This window comes from Microtus pennsylvanicus, chromosome X, assembly GCF_037038515.1.
Source record: "Microtus pennsylvanicus isolate mMicPen1 chromosome X, mMicPen1.hap1, whole genome shotgun sequence".
In the NCBI taxonomy this organism is placed as follows: domain Eukaryota; kingdom Metazoa; phylum Chordata; class Mammalia; order Rodentia; family Cricetidae; genus Microtus; species Microtus pennsylvanicus.
The window spans coordinates 5,257,171-5,264,397 of record NC_134601.1 but is presented as its reverse complement, the minus strand read 5'-3'; the positions used below and the strand labels follow the sequence as shown (position 1 = coordinate 5,264,397).

The 7,227-nt window shown below is 39.8% G+C and overlaps 1 pseudogene; it reads left to right on the top strand.

Annotated features, from left to right (window-relative positions):
- Positions 1-3,264: 3,264 nt before the first annotated feature.
- Positions 3,265-4,518, top strand: LOC142841651 (T-complex protein 1 subunit delta pseudogene; annotated as a pseudogene).
- Positions 4,519-7,227: the final 2,709 nt, after the last annotated feature.

Below are 7,227 nucleotides of genomic sequence, written 5' to 3'. Positions count from 1 at the left end.
AAAATATATCACAATAATATAATATATATTACAAAATATAAACTATTGAGCCCATATAGTGTTACTTTTGTATGTTTTCCAGGAATTCTTAAGAATATAACACATTACTTCCTAGTTCTAAAAGTTAATATTGTGAAGTCCAGTTGATGGAAAGTTTGTCTTTTGAGGAAAAATGAGGCAAGGAGCTGTTCAGGGCCCAACTCTTGTCCTGTAGATGAAAGTCTTCATTCTCTCCTTATCTTCTCCTCAAGATATGCCTATTGTCAAATTCCCCAATTTTATAAGGACACTATTTCTATTTAATTAAGCTTTAATTCAATAGGTCATTTTTATCTTGATTAGCTCTTGTGCTAATTACTTTCTCATTGCTTCAAGAAAACACCTGAGCAAAGCAATTTAAGAAAAGAAGTAGTTTTTAGACTTATAGTCTGAGGTTACAGTCCATCATGGCAGTAAAAGAATTCATGGTGTCAGGGACAGAAAGTAGGTATTATAGTTGGAAGAGAGGCAGAGAGAGGTTAACACTGTTGCTTAGCTAGCTATGTTTTGTGTGTGTGTGTGTGTGTGTGTGTGTGTGTGTGTGTGTGTGCAACCTAGGATCCCATTCCAGGGAATGATGCTGCCCACATTTAGGGAGAAGGGTCTCCTCACCCCAGCTAACAAAATCAAGATAATCAATCCCTCGTGGATATTTCCAGAGATCTGTCTTCAGGTTGATTCTGAATCTGAATCTTATGAAGTTGACACTGTTAATCATTGCACCTCTATAAAGACTGTGTCTTCTAATAAGGTCATACTCTGAGGCACTAGAGTTCATTTCACAAGCTATGAATGGAAAGGCAAAATTGAATATATCTCAAGTTATGCATTGGTGATGAGCAGATCTATGCAAGCCCCTTAGCCTACTGTTTGGCTGATATAAGTACTAAATCATAGGCAAGTAGCAAATATTTATATTTCCTAATTTTTATAAGATTCCAAAACTTTGTATATCTGGAATTGGGTCTGTCCCCACTATTCTTAATGTCCATTTCCTTAAAAACGTGTAGATGGTCAAAGTGAGAAAAGTTAAACCACTGCAGATAAGTAGCAAAAGGGCCAAATAATGGCATTAAGACACCAAGAAAATAGAATTTCCTAGAGGTTGTAGAAACAATTCCACATCTGTCTATGATGGAGTAGGAATCAATTGTCAGCTCACCAAACAATCTTGGCATGGAGGGGAAAACGTTAAATGCAACTTCAATTCCTGTAAAGGGGAAGTGTTTTAATATTGAACTAACCAAAATTCCAGAATTTTGTTAAAGACCGTATTTAGTGTTTTAATATCAGACTGTCAGAACAAAGTCCAAGAATGGATTCAAGTAAGGGGAATTCTGAGTGCTCATGAGAAAACTTTAAGAAAATAAGAGAACAGTCTTATGATCTCAGTTTCTCTTGGAATGTGTGTTTGTGTTCATCCCAGGTATAGTGGAGAGGAGTGCATTTACTTCAGCTGTTATGACTCTTAACACCCAGAAGATAAATTGTCTGATGCGCTCAACAAAGTTGACTGTTGATGAGGGATTCCCCTCTGTAAGGTGTGATTACCACTGATGAATAAAAGAGCTGCTTTGGACCTATAGCAGGGCAGAACTTAGCTAGGTGGGGAAAACTAAACTGAATGTTGGAAGAGGGTAGAGTCAGAGAGAAGCCATGTAGCTCAGTCAGAGACAGATGCTAGGAACTTTACCCAGTAAGTCACAGCCTCATGGTAATACACAGATGACTAGAAATGGATTAAATTAAGATATGAGAGCTAGCCAATAAGAAGGTAGAGCTAATGGGCCAAACAGTGATTTAAATAATATAATTTTTGTGTGATTATTTCAGGTCTGAGCTGCTGGGCAGTGGAACAAACAAGTGGCCTCTTTACAGCAGACTGTTGCATGTGACTTTAGTCTGCTTCATTTTTAGGCCCCACTCTCCCTGGTTCATGCCACTCACTAAAGTGGTCAACATTGAAATTCTCAGAATAATGATGTTAGAGGCTAAATTTAGAAATTGAGGGCTCAAGTGCATCATGAAGCACTCCCTACAGCTAAAGCAACAAATGCTTTTGGAAGGGCAAGTCTATTAAGTCACACCTTCTGAAAAAGACACTTACATTGAATATGCCTTTGAAGGTTAGAAAGGGAGAGAATTGGTGGTGGGTCATGCCTGTAATTACAGAACTCAGCAGCTTCAAACAGAAAGATCAGCAAAAACACTGACAACTTATGCTGAGGAGTATATGGGGGAAAGGGAACACTCCTGCATTGCTGGTGGGAGTGCAAACTGGTACAGCCTCATTGGATATCTGTATGGCAGTTTCTCAGAAAATTAGGAAACAACCTTCCTCAAGACCCAGCAATACCACTTTTGGGAATATACCCAAAGGAGGCTCAATTGTGCCACAAGGACATGTGCTCAACTATGTTCATAGCAGCATTGTTTGCCATAGCCAGAACCCAGAAACAGCCTTAATGCCCCTCGACTGAGAATGGATAAGGAAAATGTGGTATATTTACAGAATGGAGTACTACACAGCAGAAAAAATAATGACAACTTGAAATTTACAGGTAAATGGATGGTTATTGCAGAAATCAAGATGGATTTTTTTTTGCAGTCTGAAACCAAATATTTAATATTTTCATTCAATTGTTTCAATACAATTTCAAAGAAATGCCAACTGGGAGACAATATCCAAAAACTCTGAAGAAGCAAGCTTCCAGACATGGACACCAAGGTGGTCATCTCCATTCTAGACACAGTCCACATGCTCCCAGCCAGTCAGCCTTATCCAGATTATCGAGTATTTACACGTCATCAATTTTCAGAACGCTCCGGACGGTTTCAGTGGCTAGGGTTAAAGCGCTGACTGACACCAACAGAGGCTGGATGACCATCTCCTCTAAAATGTTGGAAATTCCACCCTTTCGGACATTAATGCCTGTAGTTTTTCTCCTTGGGCATGCCGGTTTCTTAGTTCTGTTACTGTAGAAATGGGATTCAGGCCAGCATTTTCAGCTAGTGTAGATGGAATGACTTCCATGGCATCTGCAAAGGCACGAACACAGTAGGATTCCATACCACTCAGTGTTCGTGAGTACTCAGTCTTAGGGCCAACTCTATTTCTGGAGCACCACTGCCTGCAATAAGAGCTCTCTTCTTTACTAGGCAGCGAATAACACAGAGAGCATCATGAATGGAGCACTCAGCTTCTTCAATCACCAGTTTGGGAATCCGTGTCCATCGGTCCCTCTGAACCCGCGCCCATGTCGCCAAGGTCGCCATGCCGGAGAACGTAGCTCCCAGAAGCTGGGCGCCCGCCGCGGGGCCGGGCAGCCGCGGGAAAGGCGCCTACCAGGACCGCGACAAGCCGGCCCAGATCCGCTTCAGCAACATCTCAGCGGCCAAAGCGGTTGCTGATGCCATTAGGACAAGCCTTGGACCTAAAGGAATGGACAAAATGATTCAAGATGGGAAAGGTGATGTGACCATTACAAATGATGGCGCCACCATTCTGAAACAAATGCAAGTACTGCACCCAGCAGCCAGAATGCTGGTGGAGCTGTCTAAGGCTCAAGACATAGAAGCGGGGGATGGCACCACATCGGTTGTCATCATTGCTGGCTCTCTCTTAGACTCCTGTACCAAGCTTCTGCAGAAAGGTATCCATCCAACCATCAATTCTGAATCATTCCAAAAAGCTTTGGAAAAGGGTCTTGAAATCCTTACTGACATGTCTCGACCTGTACAGCTGAGCGACAGAGAAACTTTGTTAAATAGCGCAACCACTTCTTTGAATTCAAAGGTTGTGTCTCAGTATTCAAGTCTACTCTCTCCAATGAGTGTCAATGCGGTGATGAAAGTGATTGACCCAGCAGCCACGGCTACCAGTGCAGACCTTAGAGATATTAAAATAGTGAAGAAGCTTGGGGGGACAATAGATGACTGTGAGCTGGTGGAAGGGCTCGTTCTCACCCAGAAAGTGGCAAATTCTGGCATCTCAAGAGTTGAGAAGGCCAAAATTAGTCTTATTCAGTTTTGCTTATCTGCTCCTAAAACAGATATGGATAATCAGATAGTAGTATCTGACTATGCCCAGGTGGATCGAGTGCTTCGAGAAGAAAGAGCCTATATTTTAAACTTGGTGAAGCAGATAAAACAGGATGCAATGTCCTTCTCATACAGAAGTCTATCCTAAGAGATGCGCTTAGTGATCTTGCATTACATTTTCTGAATAAGATGAGGATTATGGTGGTTAAGGATATTGAAAGAGAAGACATTGAGTACATTTGTAAGACAATTGGAACCAAACCAGTTGCTCATATTGACCAGTTCACTACTGACATGCTGGGTTCTGCTGAGTTAGCAGAGGAAGTCAGTTTAAATGGTTCTGGAAAACTGTTCAAGATTACAGGTTGTTCAAGCCCAGGCAAAACAGTTACAATTGTTGTGCGTGGATTATTTTTTTTAAATCGTAGAATAAAGTAATAGTGAAATGGTCCTAACAGGGATGTTTATAACTCTAAATGTCTATATTAGCTAAGGAATATTAAACATGTGAAAAATAGTTCTCCCCAAGTTTAAGCCTTCTATTCTAATTGGTTATCCAATCCCAAATGGTCAGTACTAAATTCATATACATAGAAGTAACTATAGATGATAAATATAATCTAGTTATTATAAACATATTATATTGTAAATATATAATTACAAGTATAGACTTATGTATTTAGGCATACACACACACACACACACACACACACACACACACACCAATAACAACAATAAAGAGAAAAAAGACGATGATTTCAAGAGGGAACAAGGAAGGGAGTACATAGTAGGGGTTGAAGGGAGAAAAAGGAAGATAAAAGTCAATAATAATAATAAAATTTTTAAAAGGAAATAACGGGCTTGTAATTGAAGAAGGTTTGCAGAAGAAGAAATACAAACGGCAAAAAAAAATGCTTTTAAAAGTGTTCACTATCCTTAGCCACAAGGGAAATGCAAATTTAAATTGTCATGAGATTCATTTTATTCAAGTCAGAATGGCTAAGATTAAGAAAATTGACAACAAATTAAGGAGAAAATGTGGAGAACAGGAAACTCTCACACTGTTGTTTGAAATGAAAATTAGTGAAGCTACTATAAAAATCAGTGGTGTGGTGCCTAAAAAAATCAAATTTACTGTATAACCCAGCTGTAACCTTCTTGGCCATACCCAAAGCACTCTATATCCAACACACAGATACTTGCTAGGTGTCATAGTGAGGGTTTCTTCCATTGTTGTGACCAACACCATGACCACAGCAACTCTTATTTTTTTTAAAAAAAAAGCATTTAATTGGTGTTGACTTACAGTTTCAGAGGTTTAATCCATAATTTTCATGGCAGGAAGCATGGTAGCCTGTAGGCAGACATGGTGCTGGAGAAGAAGCTGAGAGTTCTTCTGAATCTGCAGACCAAGAGTGACTTGCATGGCACTCTGGGTGTGACTTGAGCACCTAAGACCTCAAAGCCACCCCACAGTGATACACTTCCTCCAACAAGGCCACACCTACTCTGGCAAGGCCGCACTTCCTAATAGTGCTACTCCCTATGGGCCTATGGGGGCATTTTTATTCAAACCACCACATCAGACAATGTCCATTGCTGCTCTATTCACAGTTAGGAGATAGAAGCATCCTAGATAGCCACCAACTAACACATGGATAATTAAAGTGTGGCACATATACATGGTGGAGTTTTGTTTAGTTATAAAGAAAGATGAAAGTTTCAGGTAAATGGATCTGAAAAGCATTTTACTGAGTGAGGTAATCCAGATCCAGAAAGGCAAATGACACATGTTCTCATTCATCTATGGATCTTAGATCAAACCTTTAGATTTATGTGTTTATTGTGTAATACCTGAAGAACCAAGAAAACTAGAAAGGGACTATTGATGGCGAAGTAGAAGAAATATCTTAAAGTGGTGGGATTGGTAGAACATGGTGATATGAAGGTCGAAAGAAGAATAATGAGGAAGGAGGTATAAGAAGGGAGAGGGATGGGAGGGTAGGACAGAGGAGGGGCTGAGGGAGAGATAACTAGTTTCCCCTAGCATTGTTGATCAGAGGTGTCCCAGAGACTGCCCCCAAAAAAGAAAGGAAGGAAAGGAAGGAGGAAGAAGACAGAAAACAAACTTAGAATACAGAGTAAACAGTGTACCATACTCAGAATGAGAGAAAGTGTCTGTTGTGTGTATGTTTTGTTTTCTGAGATAACATTTTTACTGATCTAAATTCTTTCTTTTAATACCCTCAAAGCTAAATTCTCGAGAGGCCATAGAATATATTACTGTCATATATATTCATAAATAAAATATGTATTATATGGCCTGATGATAAGGAAATTAAATAGACTTCCTCATGCATATGTTTAAGCAGAGTACTCTGTTGACAGAAGTTTCTGTCCCCACTTGGTTCTGCAGCCATTCAGCCCCAAAGAAAAACACAGAGGTCTACATTAATTATAAACTGGTTGGCCTAGTAGCTTAGGCTTCTTTAATTCTTACATCTTAAACTAGCCCATAATTCTTGTCTATGTTAGCCTTGTGGCTTGGTACCTTTTTCTATGAGGCATTCTCTGCAGCTGGGTCACGACTGCAGACTGAGCTTTCCTCTCCCCAGAATTCTCCTGTTCTCCTTGCCCCACCTCTACTTTCTGTCTGGTCGCCCTGCCTATACTCACTGCCTGGCTACTGGCCAACCAATATTTTATTAAACAAGTACAAGAAACAACTCTTTACAGGGTAAAACCATTGTCCCACAGCAGGACACAGGTCCAAGGAAAAGAGTAAAAGGCCAAGAACATAGCCAACCCTGATGCAGACAAGAACAGACAAGAAAGATGCAAGTGAAGATACCTGCCTTTTATATCTTGACCTACTATAAAACATGACCTTGTGGAAATCACTTCCCCTCTCCAGGCTCCAATAAAAATAGCAATTTTTTTAAAAAAATAGTCTGGATGATTCCTATACTGTCATGTTTTGTATGACAGTTAATGTTTTTAGACAATAGAATACTAGATAATAGTCTAAGAACTATTTGTAGTAGTTAATGGGAACTGAAGGCCTTGTGGTATAATTACTTTTTCTGTAGCCTCTATATGTGATCAAAGTCTAGTGAAATGTATTGAGTTTCATAGAGGTGAAATGAA